This window comes from Nilaparvata lugens, chromosome 14 (genome assembly GCF_014356525.2).
Source record: "Nilaparvata lugens isolate BPH chromosome 14, ASM1435652v1, whole genome shotgun sequence".
Lineage (NCBI taxonomy): Eukaryota > Metazoa > Arthropoda > Insecta > Hemiptera > Delphacidae > Nilaparvata > Nilaparvata lugens.
Window position 1 is genome coordinate 15771842 of NC_052517.1, and position 16506 is coordinate 15788347.

At 31.9% G+C, this 16506-nt stretch overlaps 3 protein-coding genes and 1 long non-coding RNA gene across 12 annotated transcripts in view; 2 read left to right on the plus strand and 2 right to left on the minus strand.

Moving 5' to 3' along the window:
• The window catches only part of LOC111057883 (gastrula zinc finger protein XlCGF57.1-like), a 178240-nt gene that overhangs the window by 73416 nt on the left and 88318 nt on the right, over positions 1-16506 (plus strand). The gene's annotated exons all lie outside the window — the stretch shown is intronic.
• The window catches only part of LOC111045590 (gastrula zinc finger protein XlCGF57.1-like), a 126704-nt gene that overhangs the window by 72513 nt on the left and 37685 nt on the right, over positions 1-16506 (minus strand). The window lies entirely within an intron of this gene.
• Positions 1-16506, plus strand: part of LOC120354281 (transcriptional repressor CTCF-like) — a 170828-nt gene that overhangs the window by 57467 nt on the left and 96855 nt on the right. The gene's annotated exons all lie outside the window — the stretch shown is intronic.
• Positions 2590-6338, minus strand: LOC120354208. Its single transcript, XR_005572890.1, has 3 exons — positions 6022-6338; positions 4890-5037; positions 2590-2776 (listed from the first exon to the last, which is right to left on the minus strand). It is a non-coding gene; the product is annotated as an uncharacterized LOC120354208 (long non-coding RNA).

Sequence of the window (16506 nt, forward strand, 5' to 3'; positions counted from 1 at the left end):
AAGAGATCGGATGATGTATTCTAGACTGGGATTTTTTTAAATAGTATCATACGCTGAGTTAACACCAAGGTTATCAACAAAATTTCAATAACTTAATTCTTATAGATTCTATTAGATTGAACGGAACTTGACAAACACATATGTTCATCATGTGTATAATAAGTCATGTTCAATCTAATTCTATACTATTAAACGAGCAACTTCCGTTTATATGTTTAAATGTTTAGATGTTTGGATGTTTAAATGTTTATATGTTTGTATTTCACCGGATCTCGAAAACGGCTCAAACGATTCTCACTAAATTCAGAACATAGTAGGTTTATAATATGAAGATTCGATTGCTTTAGGTCTCATTCCTGAGAAAACTCGCTGAAGGACATTAAAAGGATAATTATTATTCATCCTTGGAGAAACAGATGATAATAATAATGATTATTTCGTCGTCTGTTGGTGATGGAAGTGAGTGAGCGAGTTCATGTGTGTGGGACTGAGTCAAAATTATGACAGCTGTTGAACTTTTGTAATCATTCAATCAGGTACTTAGTGCCGGTTGCAAAAAAGCCGGGTTATTTTCAATCCTGATTAATTCCAGTAGATCAATATTTTTGAAATGATCTTCTCTGATTTGGTTCACGTGGAGTGAATCAGGATTAAAATTTTACCGGCTTTTGTGCAACTGGGCCTTTGAGAGGGAAATTTTCGCATTCTTCTGTGAATTAATCTCAATTTACTGTGATTAGATAGAACATTTCTGTATGAATGCTATTATAATTTCTTCTTTCGTAATAAACGTTTTATGCTTTTGTACTCCAGAGCGAAGCTCGGTCCCCGATATTAGAATCTATAAGAATGAAGTTATTAACATTTTGTTCATACCTTTGGTGAAACGCAGCTTTAGATTATGTTCTCTTGTAATAATTATAGATGTCTTCACTGTCTGGTTACTCCATGATAATACACTGAAAACACAATAGGTAGCTGGGTGTGTAATGAGTGAATATACTAAAAGTGGAATGGGATGGAATTTCAAATTTTCACGCCAGTCATGCCCAATAGCATGGTCACCTCTAATACACGGCCCGGCCTACAATATTGCAACGTCACAGCGTAGGCCTAGAATCAAATACATGATTGGTGAAAAAAATCTCTTCAATATTTAACAAAATAAAAATATGATGACTATCCGGCGTAACAAAAGTGGACCAATAGTGTGGTGAATAAATTAAGTTGAGACTTCAACTTCCTCCTGACCAAATATCGGCGTTGCCAGATTGTGTTAAATTTCTAGTTTCTCATTCAACCCATTTATCACTGGGTATATTCAATATGACACGGAATCGATGTTGGAATATAATAATTCATGTAAAACTATATTTTGTATTATTTCTATTGTAATGTCAAAATTATTTATGTGTTTGAACAACTACTAAAACTAAAACTTTATCAATCGAATGTATTGTCTTGTCATATTGAATAAATGGCACAAATTTAGATATCACAATAAATTCCCAGTCAGCACACAGACTTATATAATACGTCAAATTTATGTATTAGCCAATGTCAATCAAAGTAAATAATACGTATAACATTGATATTGAATACGTCCCATTTACGTATAAATGTCCCGACTTTTCATGTATACTATACGTATTTCTTGATACGTATATATACGTATTTCTTGATACGTATAATATACGTATTTCTTGATACGTATATATACGTATTTCTTGATACATACACTATATGTATTTCTTGATATGTATGCTATACGTATTTCTTGATACGTATACTATACATATTTCTTGATACGTATGCTATACGTATTTCTTTATACGTATACTACATGTATTTCTTGATACATATACTATACGTATTTCTTGATACGTATAGTATATATATATTCCAATACATATATTTGATGTATTGACCTATACATCTATTTTATGTATTGAATAATACGTCAAATATACATATCGTCCAATACATAAATTTGATGTATTGAGTAATATGTCTATTTTATGTATTGACCTATACATCTATTTTATGTATTGAAAACTAAATCTAATTTATGTATTGATTGATACGTAAATATGTCACACTATTTCATCTATTATATGTATTTCATACAAATATCTCATTTAATTGAGGTAACTCATTTATACATGTTGCCTAATACATCTAGTTATTGACAAACACATTAATTTATTCATGTATTATTTGTGTGATACATTCATTTCCATACACTGTACTATCCAAGTTATGTATCATCAATAACATTTTTCATGCAATTCCATTTCATTAAATAACCCTGAACTAGCAGTTAATAAGATCAGGTGTGAGATTCCCCATTAGATAGATAGGATTCATTAGATAGATGAGAGTTCCACATCATCTCTATAAATAATCATGATAAAAGGGAGTGAAGTGAATGCTAGCAAAGTGTAAGCTATTTATCTGTTATTGGTTCAAGGTTGTTTTAATGAATAAATTGCATGATAAATTTGATTGTGGTTACACAACTTTTATGAGCAGGCATTCCCAGTGAAATTTGAGAAAATATGGAAATAAGGTGAGCAAAAAACAGTAGAATACAACTTGAAAATACATTTTTATTCCACTACAATCTCATAAAACGTGACAAATAAATTCTAGTCAATTCTTTTATTTTTTGAAGTTTTTAATAAATTACATTCTGGTCCCAGCCTGCCAGAGCCACTCTTACACCCTGGTTTCAAACAGCTTGCTGGTGAAATCTCCAGAGACGCAGCAACAACTTCTGAAACAGAATTTTACAATGTGTTATACTATACAGAGCGTTCATTGAGTCGCGCACATTCATATTAACATGTATGAAAATGGAGGGTTTTTATAATAATTGTTGTGTGGCTACCGCAAAATATCATCAGTACCTAATTTATATTATGTAATTTATGGTGTGCAGGTACCACAGGTCTGCATTTTTGTTTTGAGTAGGCTACCGTTAATGTGAACATGTTGTTTTGCCAAGAGCAAAAAGTGTACCTTCATGAACCGTTTTTACCAAACGCATCCTGTGGCTTAACCTAAAGGAAAGGGTTTAAAAAAATAAGTTAATCTTATAAGTTACACTGAATGAATTGAAAATGAACATTACAACACAGATTAACAATATTTGTGTGGGTATACTTTATAAAGTGCCAATAATCGTGGTATAAAACTTTTTGCGTTTAAAAAGCAGCCTTTTTGAACTCATGTTATAAAATGTTGGAAATAATTGTATAGTAAGGCACATAAGTATATAGTATGTTTATAAAAGTTACACTAATAAGAATATTTTATAAGAATATTTAAGTTTAAATGACTGCCTTGTTTATTATTACACACAAAAATGTGTTTTACCATGCTTGTTGACTCTTTATGGAATACCGGCAATTAACTGAAAATGAACATTACAACAGAGATCAACATTAGTGTGGGAGTGGGCTACTCCATAAAGAGTCAACAAGCATGGTAAAACACATTTTTGTAACCTATATACCGGTACCATAAATTACTTTATGATTTGCAAATCATTTCAATGTAAATCTTATGAGAGTTGGCTGAAGTATGGTAGTGGATTCGACCAACTTAGCCAAACAAAAGTTCAACATTCAATGGACACATAAGAAGGCTTCTGATGTCCATTAAGCAAACTATATTGCTATATTTCTCCACATTTTCAACATTTTAAGCAATAGAATTCAATAGGTGAGATTTTAATGTAGCTATCAATCAATTTAATTTTTTGAGCACTAGCATAATCTATTCTGAACATTTCTAATGAAAGGATCAATAACAATTACTTTCGAGGTGAGGGAAAGAAAAATAACTTTTCAGAGATTCTACTTCTTTACTTAAAGGCTATCACACTATTTTCATTGCTTGTTGTTGGCATAGCCAACAGGTAACATAAGATTTGGATTGGGCCTTCCATCCAAGAAATAGCAGTGTTGTCAGATTGTGGGAAATTCGAACTTCTTCAAATTCCCGATTAGACCCATCCTCGATATGCAAGTCATCCTCGATATGCAAGTTAGGTTAGTATTAAAAAGTTCCTGGGTGAAAGGATTCAAGGGAAATAATACTGTATTTTTATAAAATTGAAAAATTGCATGAATATGTTTTTCTTTCAAAATTGCATTTTTTTTCCTTTCAAATATCACTTTTCTGAGAGAAGTTCTCTCATCACAATCATGGGATGAACTAAAAGGAGTAAAGTTATTTATATCAAAATGACAAGGAGAATTCGTGCTTTCTATTGCTTTTTATTTTTTTCATATACGACCGATATAACTTTGTTTTAATCCATGAATGTGCTTATCAATGTCGAGTCAACTCGAGCCGAAAACATTTGTGGGTTCAAATCGTCATCAAACGTTTGACGATCTGGAAACTTTTTTGTTTTAGAAGATAAGTGGGTGTTGAAAGCGAAAAAGTTGTTCAAAAAATTATTGATATTATTTTCCCAATTCTCAAAAATAGTCGGAAGATCATTGTTTGGCCTCTCAGGAGTTTCAAAGTAAGGAAAGCTTTGTAGGCGTGAAGCATTGTATGTTAAAGGTTGTTTTTTGAACGATTCAGGCGTATTAGAATCAGGTATTCGAGCAGCAGTCAGTTGGATTACCATAGAAATATGCAGTTTTGCAACACTGCTTGAGTTTTCTGAAGCAGGGCTTTACTTTTCTTCATTTAGTCGCATGTGTTTGCATTAGAAGAAGTTATAATTTCACACAATCTGACAACGCTGCTATTTCTTGGATGAAGGGCCCAATCCCAATCTTATATGTTACGCCAACTATAAACACTAAAAAGACTTGAAGAATAAAATAACTTGAAGATTTGAAGAATAAAACACTTATAAGCACACTTACTCTCCAAAATTTTGTTTCTCAGAAGGCTGTTTAGGGACCTCTTCCCTTTCCCGCCTTCCCTGCAGAAGTTGGTGGCAACTTCATTCATTGTCAGCCGGACGAGCGGCGTCTCCACATTCCCTCCCACAAGTTCATGTAGGAAGTCCACCTACAAGAGAAAAAGTCATGTATGAGGATTTTAGATTACAGAAATTCCTATTCAGGAGGTTCAGAAGACTTAATTCATCCCATATTCATTTATTTATTGAATTATAACATGAAAATTTAGTTTATTATGAGAACTTATCAATAACGACATTAATTGTGAAGCTGAATATAACATTATTTAATCCTTGCTCACCTTTCTATTAATATAATTTCATTGTTGGGAGAGGAAGGATTTTTAACTCCTGTGAGTTATTTATTTTGCTAATTACAGGTCCTTGTAAAACAAAAATATATTTATTGAAATGCATATGAATACAGTATACGGTACTTCACTTTCATTCTTCATTAGTACACCTTACGGTTACGGTTATCAAATAATGATTATTACTGCTATACTGGTGTTTTCAATGTGAAATTTCCACTAAAATCAATTAGCTGTTTAAAATTGAATATGCAACTGTATTAAATAATTGTAAATTAGATTTATTGCAAATAATTGTGAAATAGATCCTGTCCTCCATTCCAAGATAGGTTTCACGGTTATTAAAAAAATTATTATTATTGCTGCTCTGGTGTTTTTGTAATTTGACAATGAAAACATTTCTCGAAAATAAACTAGGTTCCTACATGTTGAAAATGGAATACAGTATATGCAACTGTATTCAACATCATTCATTCAAAAGGCATTCAAAAATAGGAGAATAGCGATGAGATAAAAGTTAACCTATTTTTCGTTCTCAAAAAATAGATTAAGACTGATTCGCAATCTGAGAAGCCTATGAGCTTTTTTCTTGTTGTTTTTGTTGATAGAAATAGCTTGAGAATAAAATCTTTCGTAAATTTTCTAGTTCAAATCTTTCAGGATCTGAAGTCATAAAAATTGAAAATTGTACAATCAATTTTTTTCTCAATTTTTAATCAAATAAATGGATTTATTATAATAACAAGATATATGAAAGTATTATTGTAATAAATTCTCACTCACCTGAACAGTGAACAGACGCAGTCACCACAGAAACACAACAGATACAATAACTGACAGAAACTCAATGAACTACCTAATCTACTCTCTATTAATCAATTCCCTATTTATCAAACCTAGTAACTCAAAAATCTATTACTAAGCCTATCTATTTATCTGAATCTATCTGCCAATTTTATCACAATCTCAGAAATCAATCTCGAAATAAGCGCGATGCTACTTCTAAACGTTGTGAAGAGGCAAATGAACTGGAGACGAACGAATACCAGCACCAGAATCGTTGAATTCAAAAAGAGAAAATGGTGGTTCGATACCGTTGTGGGGAATAGAAAGTTTGGGGGGGTGTGTGTGTGAGAGAGAGAGAGAGTGATTCAGTGTGGCATAATAGAGAGACAGAGACAACGTTCCAAACTGTTGGACTTCCCGTTTCTCAAATTTCACTACCTACCATAGTCACCTATATATATAGTTCCTCTTTGAAAAGCATTCGTATTCACCACGTGAAAAAAAAACACTTATTTAGTAATAATTTTAATGGAATAAATAAATTTCCTCAATGTTGGTTTCCATTACGAACTGCTTGCTATCATTTCATTTAATGTTTTGTTTTAATTCACTGAAGTTACTGTACGAGAAATAAGGTCCTCGTAATCAAAATTTTTATGTATTCTTTTTCTCTTTGATTGAAAAATTGAAAAAATACCAAATGCTTGGAAATAAAATATCTTCTTCTTCGTCATATACTTGAGCAGAAACCTATTATGAATTGCCTTATGGATTGTTGTTTCATGAGAGGTTCTACCAGAAAAAGGAAAAATTTAATATTTTACTTGACGGGGTAAATGAGTTTCGACAATTTATTGCCGAGTTTTGGGAGAATTTAAGAACATTTTCATTTTTCACGAAACTATATATCCTATACACCTTAGTAGATAATGAGCATTATGGGCCAAATTATAAAATTTTCTATTGCAATTTCATCTCGATAACTATTAGGTACTGAGAAAACGCAAAAATCACTGATATGGGTGTTTAATATCTGAAACATGGTAGAGATCCGTTCATATAAATAGGATCGTATTGCTGCTTGCAGGTTGTAAAAGGAAATTCAAAAGATTATGGAAGCGTCCGTGGTAGATTGTTTGTGTAATTTAAAACATTCTTTAGAGATAAAATTTCAATTGTGTCTCAATTTAACATTGGTTCAATGGACATTGGTTCAATGCTACATGAGAAATCTGCCAAACTTATAGGCTATATTCAAACCCTAATACAGTCCCGCTCTCACTTACGAGAAATACAAAGATAGGCTATTGAAGAATAATTCTTCAATTATTAATTTTAACTTCTTTTCAACAGTAACTGATTTCTAAAATGTTTCCAAGTTGCTCCTTCGCTTGAATGTTATAGAGCTGGTTTTAATACTTTAATGAAATATAAACATGGATCTAGTCCATATAGTTTATCCTTTCTCACTTCCTCAAAATGCAAAATAAAAAAAAAATAATTATCAATATTTGTGTCAAAACTTATGAATGCTGTGAATGCGTTTACACTCAAACCAAAAGAAAACGAAAAGAAACTGCGAATAAAATTTGGATCCTCTGTGTTGGGTTGATTAGATTCTATGAAGAAACCACTTTATCAAACGCAGGAATATTAACTTGTATAAAATAGGAGAGTTAATGGATGAAATGTGCCACTTAAAATATACTAAATAGTCTACATTAGTGCCTTTGCCTATACAGATTGTACTCATAATGAATAAAAATAATTACAGTTCCCTTCCAACTATTTTCATTTGAACATAATATGCTTCACCATCATTAGCGGCATTTTCAAGTACGGTAGTGTGATTGAACTTATGATGGTGACACTTCTATTGTTTATTACTAGTAGTTCTGTGAACAGTAGACCTCACGTAGTATTCTCATCCACAAGTACCTGTATGGAACTATAGACCTCATGGAAATACAGCAATAGACTGGCTTCTCCACACATCTGTGTAATCACTTGTCTGCTGATTTATGATGAATAATTCTATAGTCTGATTTTTACTCTAATATTGGCGTATGAAGGAGGCTCCTTTTACCTTTTCTATTATCCTTGAAATGCAAAATTTCCAAAAACCTTGTATATACGTCGACGCGCAATTTTTAAAAAGGAACATACCTGTCAAATTTCATGAAAATCTATTACCGCGTTTCTCTGTAAATGCGCAACATAAAAACATTTAAACATTAAGAAAAATGCCAAACCGTCCACTTGAATCTTGGACCTCACTTCGCTCGGTCAATAATATTGGTTTCGACAAAAGATAGTCCTGATTTTAATAGTGCAAGCAGTATTGACAGATTTTATTCTCAGAATAAAAATTCTGAGTTCAAATCTCCCGGGCTTGCTGAGTCTACGACAACCTACGTGATTGGAACACGTTCGACGTTCCCAACTGGCGATGTGGGAGAGGGGCGCAGAGTGTTAGAAGAATGTATTTCTTGTATGTTTTTCTCTCTTGTCAACAGCTATAGAAAAAGCCACTTCACTCACTTTGTCAAAGGACCTTCTCATCAATTTCATTGTCCCAGCAAATTCCTTACTTGGTCTTCTGTCCCCATTATAACTCAATATGAATCCCTCTCACTCACTCTCGCTTACGCGCTGCCTGTAGCCTCTCACTCACTCTTTTCCACCCTCTCCAACACTTCTTCAACTGTCTTTCATTCTTTGTTCTGTGAATCTACACAAAGAGTCCACTGACTCATTGAACTATAAACATTATACAGTACATTACATTCTATAGTTTATAGTTTCATGCCCTGACTTCCAGAACAATTTACATCCCATCAACTATAAAAATTGCAGCACACTCACAACCCTTTGTAATTACTTCCATGTTATGTTTTATTTTCCTTATACATCATTTATTTTTGGAATCAGATTTTCCAATATTGATATATTCCCAATATCAGCCTAATATAGGCCTATATTTCATTTAACCTCAAAAAATCAATTTTCTTATCACACTATTGAATGAAAAAACTAGAAATAATTTTCAGTTGAACCTTACTTTGAAGCATTCCAAATCAATTATTCCAAATGATTTCGAATTTTTTTTCAAATGATTTCAATGTAGGTACTTAGAGAATAGGCCACGAAATCACTTTTAATGTAACAGAAATTAGTACGGTAGCCCAATTCTAGAACAACAACTAGAATTCATAAAGTTCCTTTTTTAAATACTTGAATGTATATTGTACGTAAATATACATACCGTGAATAATATAATATGTCAATTCTGGAAAGTATATTTCATGTAAATCATCAACTTTCAGTATACATTCAATTTATTAAGGAATATAGGTCATAAAATCGCTATGAAACAATGAAAAATCAGTAACACAACGGTTTTAGCCTTACTAAGATTGAAATTCATCAAGTTCTCTTTTTAAAATATTTATAATTTACGTACATTTACATAAATTATATGTCAATAATGAGACATATATTATATGTAAATGATTTACTTCGGTATACATTCAATTTATTGATGAATAGGCCATAAAATCGCTATATGAAACAATGAAAAATCAGTAATATAGCGTTTTTAGCCTTACTACAATTAAAATTAATCAATAATTTCTTTTTAAATAATCGTATCTATAATTTACGTGAATTTAAATAAATTATATGTCAATTATGAGACGTATATTATATGTAAATGATTTACTTCCAGTATACATTCAATTTATTGACAAATAGGCCATAAAATCGCTATATGAAACAATGAAAAATCAGTAACATAGTGTTTTTAGCCTTACTACAATTAAAATTAATCAATAATTTCTTTTTAAATAATCCTATCTATAATTTACGTGAATTTACATAAATTATATGTCAATTATGAGACATATATTATATGTAAATGATTTACTTTCAGTATACATTGGTTCAATTTATTCACGAATAGGCCATGAAATTGCTATGGAACAATGAATAATGAGTAACACAACGGTTTTAGCCTTACTAAGATTAAAATTCATCAAGTTCTCTTTTTGAAAAATGTTGATATCCATAATGTAAGTGAATTTACATAAAATGTATGTCAATAATGAGACGTATATTATATGTAAATGATTTACTTCCAGTATACATTCAATTTATTGATGAATAGGCCATGAAATTGTTATAGGAAACAATGAAAAATCAGTAGCATAGCGTTTTTAGCCTTACTACAATTAAAATTAATCAATAATTTCTTTTTAAATGATCGTATCTATAATTTACGTGAATTTACATAAATTATATGTCAATTATGAGACATATATTATATGTAAATGATTTACTTCCAGTATACATTCAATTTATTAAGAAATAGGAGCCATGAAATCACTTTTAATCAAACAAAAATTAGTAGCCCAATTGTTTTAGCTCAGCTACAACTTGAATTCATTATGTTCTTTTTTTGAATACTTGAATGTATATTGTACGTAAATATACATAAATAATATGTATTTCCTGTTAAGTATATTTGATGTGAATCATTTACTTTCAGTATACATTCATTTTCTCAAGGATACTTTCACCAGCAGAACAAAGACATTCAAGTGTTGAGAAAGAAGCACAAGCCATTGTAGAAGCACTGCGAAAATGGCATCACTACTTGGTTGGCAAACATTTCAAGCTAATTACTGATCAGAGGTCGGTAGCTTTTATGTTTGATAACAACCGTCATGGTAAAGAGAAAAATGAAAAGATAATGAGGTGGAAACTGGAACGGTCTTGTTTTCATTACGATATTGTATATAGATACCTGGCAAAGATAATATGGCTGCTGATGCTCTGTCTAGAGTATGTTCTTCAATCCAAAATCAGGAAAATCTATTAGTTGATTCACATGAGTCTCTATGCCACCCAGGCATAACACGGTTGTACCACTGGGTTCGGAGTAAAAACTTACCCTACTCAATTGATGAAATCAGACGCATAACAAACTCCTGCAAAGTGTGTGCTGCTGTCAAGCCCAAATTCTTCAAACACAAAGGGACTCTGATTAAAGCCACTTCTGCATTTGAACGGTAAATATCTATTTCAAAGGCCCTCTGCCTTCATCAAGTCGAAATCGTTATTTATTGGTAATAGTAGATGAGTTTTCACAGTTCCCTTTTGCTTTCCCATGTCCAGATATGTCATCATCTACAGTTAAATCAAAACTAAAAACCCTGTTTTCTACGTTTGGGGTTCCTGGTTACATACATTCAGACAGAGGAACATCATTTATGAGTCAAGACTTGAAAAATTACCTAGACTCGCATGGAATTGCAACTAGCAGAACCACTGCTTACAACCCAGCAGGTAATGGACAGGTTGAAAAATATAATGGTATTCTATGGAAAACGATTGAGCTAGCATTAAAATCACTTAATTTAGAAATAAATCAATGGGAGTCAGTTTTAGAAGATGATCTTAGCTCAACAAGAACATTACTTTGCACAGCCACAAATCAAACACCTCATGAGCGTATGTTCTTACACCCACGTAGATCTGGAAACAATGGTGTTTCAGCTCCTTCTTGGCTTCTCAATTCCGGCCCTGTCTATTTAAAAAAATTCAATCGAACATTTAAATATGAGCCACTTGTTGAAGAGGTCCAACCTCTACATGGAAATGCTGAGTATGCACATGTAAAGCTACCTGATGGAAGAGAAACCACAGTATCAACACGTCATCTTGCTCCAGTTGGAGAGTACAAAAACAGAGATCACGAAGAACAAACCGATTCTGAAAATTATGAAAATTCTCAATTACCAACTTCCGAACCTGAACTTGAATACTTCCATAATCCTCAAGCAACCCAAAACCAAGAAAACGAAACTAGTACTACTGCCGAGAGCTTACAACCTAGACAACAGACTACTGGACAAGAAAACCAAAATACATATCCAAGAAGAAGTTTTAGAAATAGAAGACCTCCTAATTATTTGAATGACTACATTCATTAACTCTTTGGGGGAAAGGTAGTATAACAACATATGTTTTGAATTTGTTATTACTGTTACTAAGTCTCCAAACAAACTCATTCCAATTCGAAACCTGTATAGTTCAAATTATTAAAAATTTTTCTTAAGGTATTAAATACTTATGTCATGTTTACTCTCATTTCTATTACAAGATCTAAATGATTTGGCACAGCCAGCAAAGTTAAAAAATATTAATTTTTAATAATAATAAATTATAATTTAGAAATTAATAAAATATTATTATGTAATACTATATAGTCACGTAGTTATAATATGGAAATCTGAATAGATTCTTACAACATGTGTTACTATAAGGTGTTATTGTATAATGATTACTTCAATTTGTAAAAACTGTCATATATATGTAATATGGTATGGGAAAAATTTGTATTTGAATAAAAAATGGAATCTCAGTCATGAACATTTATCATTCAATAATTACAAGATCTACCTGCGAAATTTCATTTCCTTGGCAAATAGAACATATTGGAAATATAATTAAGAGCAGAAACAATTTATTCATCAACAATTTATTTTAGATCAGATATGTATTGAGATAACTTGAATAATTCAAACCTATCTATAGTGAGGTACACTTTATAATGGCAGTGTCTGATTAACAATTGTATTGCTATCCTTGTCTATCATTCAACAAAGCAGATAGTACTATCTCTATCTCGCTTTGCTCTGTTGCCAGATCGTCTTCTAACAATGTAGAATTAATAATTAATTAACAAAATATTTCATCTTAATTATGCATATTCATTATGAATTGAAAAATATAATTTCTTGCTTAATAAAATATAATTATTTAACATTTTAAATGAGAATCGGCAGTTAATATTAAATCAATAAACCTGTATCAGCTACAGTTAATAGGAGGGGTCCATATCACAGAGACAAGTAGTGTTTTTGAACGATATTAGTGTCACAGAGACAAGTTTCATAGGAACAAGTATTTTTATAAATGGCAGTCTCATAGAAACAAGTTCCCAAAGAGAGACAAGGTGAGTCTCACAGAGACAAGGTCAGTCTCACAGGAACAAGGTTGGTGTGGTGTGTTGCCTACACATGAAGATGAAGGCATTCCATTCCCTCTAATAAATTGGATGTCATCTGTTTTTTAATATATATACATATATATTGTGGTGACATGAATAGAACAGAATGACTGCCTCTATTTTTCTTAGAGAGCAAAGCTGGGGCACAGTCGACCCTCTCTTACACTCAACTCTCTAACAAGTATTATAACAATACAAAAAAATGATACAAATAATATGATTAAAAACAAACAATAGTTAAGTTATCTACTTATTTAGAAAAAATTTCAAATTTTAAATTATTGAAAAGGAAGAGAAAAAAATGAGAATAATACATAACAATGCTGAATAATAGTATTTTCTGATACTTCATCACTTTAGTAAAAAAAAGACACTACAGAATACAATACAGTAGGCCTACATAGCAACTGAAGTGTTTGCTATACATTTCATTTCCTACTTATCATCACTATGTAAATCTCGAAGTGGATAGGTAAATTACATTATGATTTATTTAAATAGTAAAATGGAATCTTCCTTCAATCAATAAACAACGTGACAAACAACGCTCCTTCAATCCATGTGACATACATATATAAATATATAATTTACATAATGTAAATAATGTGGTGACATCATTTGATGCCAGCTTTTCTCCTGTGGGAGAAAAAATGATGAATTTAGTGGACTGTTTAGTGTATCCTAGACATTTAGATTCAAATCTACATAGCATTTGATTCCCCTTTTCATCCAGGATATTTGTGGTTTATTAAAATTTCGATTTATTGACCGAACGAAGTGAGTTCTAAGATTAAAGTCGACGGTTTTGCATTTCTCTTTATGTTTATATGTTCCGCAATTACGGTGAAACGCAGCAATAGATTACCATGAAATTTGACAGGTATATTTCTTTTTAAATTGCGCCTCGACGTATATACAAGTTTTTTTTGGAAATTTTGCATTTTAAGGTTAATACAATAAGTAAAGTCTCCTTCGAACGCCAATATTACAGTAAAAATCAGAATAGAATCATCCATAATAATTCAGCTGTTGAGTGGATTTCAATGTGACTTTAAATTGTTCAGTCAATATCAAATAATTTTGATACTGCAGTAACTTTACATAAGTGATATCAATGTAAGAAAGAACAGATGAATGAAACAATATTGGAGAGATATTACCCAACGGTATTTGAATAGGCTACACCCCTGACTGTTACTGTATGGGATTACCACCAGTAATTTATAAGTTTTTAATTCGTCAAAAGAGTGGTTATAGATGAAATAGTGTATTCAACAGTTATAATCTTCTCCTATCTATATTTTTTCTTCTCATTATTGTTCATCTTCTTCCTCTTCTTCTTCTTCTTCTCCTCCTGTCGTCTTCTTCTTATTTTTCTTCTTCCTCTAGCTTTGTCCGGCAAGGACTGATTCGTTCTTGTATTATGGAGTCCCTTTTGTATAAGGTACCAAGAACAATAACAGGGATATTTCCAGGGCTCTAGAGAATAATGATACTAATTCCCTCTGTCCTTTTGCTTTAGTTGAAACGTGTAGCAACGTGAGTTGAAATGTATAAGTTGACCTAAATTTTTGAAGGCTGATCTTTGAATTGATAAAATGTTAAAAACATGATCACAAGCAAATCCCTAAGAACATAATGGAGATGGAGACTATTCCTTTTAACATAATCATGTTTCCTCATCATTATCACCATTCTCAAATGATACGAGTCGATCCATTTGGCGTATTCACGCCGATCCATTTCATCTAGAAATACCATCATCTGAATATTATGGTAACAATGAAGTGTGTGCAGAAAATCTCACTCACACTGACTGTACAACTGTGAGATTAACTATTCTTAGTCTAGAACTCTAAAAGACTCTCTGTTGTGAGGCCGGGTGACATAATTATTCTCGAGTGACGTTTTCATGTGAAAATTTAGATTTTTCTCCCCTCACAGGTTTTTACCTTGAGCATTATTGTTCTAAAAAAATTGTGTATCATTTTGTTTTTATATGTATGTAAATAATGTGTGTGTATATGTTGAACAATAAAAAATTTGAATAATCAAGATTGATATCCAGTTCTTCAAACTGAAAATAGATGCAGACGTGGATAACAGAAAAATTAGACATAGGCTACAGTACTCCTCATATGTAGTTTCACAATTCTGTAGACAAAGTTAGAATAAATCAATAGAACAGTTAATTTCAATAGTGCCCATGTACTATGAAAAAAAATCAAAATGGCACTGGCTCAGTAGAACAAGTAGAATAGCATAGTACTTTAAAAAGAACTCAGATATCCAGAGTTTCATTGACCGAGCGAAGTGAGGTCTAAGATTCAAGTCGACGGTTTTGCATTTCTCTTTATGTCCAAATATTTTTATGTTCCGCATTTACGGCGAAACGCGGCAATATATTTCAATGAAATTTAACAGGTATGTTACTCTTTAAATTGCGCATCAACAAGCGTATATATACAAGGTTTTTTGAAATTTCACATTTCAAGGATAAAACAAAAGGAAGAAGAGTCTCTTTCAAACGCCAGTATTACCGTAAAAATCAGACTATAGAATTATTCATCATAAATCAGCTGTCGAGAGGATTATTAATTGCATGAAATGACGCATGCAATTAATATCCCAATGTTATTTGGTAAAAATCAGCTGTCGTGTGAACTATTGCAAGCGATGAGGCATTCAATATTGATAACTTGAAGTAGGTAGCTTGTTATTTTCTCCCGACTTTTCTCTGCTTTCAACTCGGTATGATAGTAGTTGTTTACAACAAATTATTAGCATTCTAATTGTAATAATTATACTTAATATCAATAATTATTGACGATACATTTCAAACAGCCATTAGTTGCTTAGACATCGATATTTCGCCGACACGTCATAACAGCACATAATTCACCCTGATGGAGGCTGTGGTTTTTAACTGCGCGAGGTCTACTGTTCACAGAACTACTAGTTATTTTTCCAACTGAATAGTTCAACAAATTGTATTGAGAGACATCAAAGGAAAATACAAGGTGCTGCATTGTGATAAAGTCACGTTCAGCAGACGCCAGTGTGTTTTTTCGATGAAAATGGAAAAATATGCATCAGAAGCTCTGGCATCCAATTATATAATATTTTACCTGATTTCATGAAGAGTATGAATGAACGCAACTTTAGATCTCATCGAAAGTTTTGAAGATAGATTTATCTAAAAGTGCTTTTTACTCAAAGGAAGAGTATATTTAACATTACTTCACATGAATGGCATAATGTTTTCTTTCCCTGTGTCTTGTGTATTTGTTACTGTGGGCTGTGTCTGTTTTGTTCGACCATTTAGATTTTTTGAGAGTTCCAGATCCCCCTGATTTAGGTGGGCAGTGAATGTTATTCAATCTATCTATCTATGCATGTAACTGGTTCAT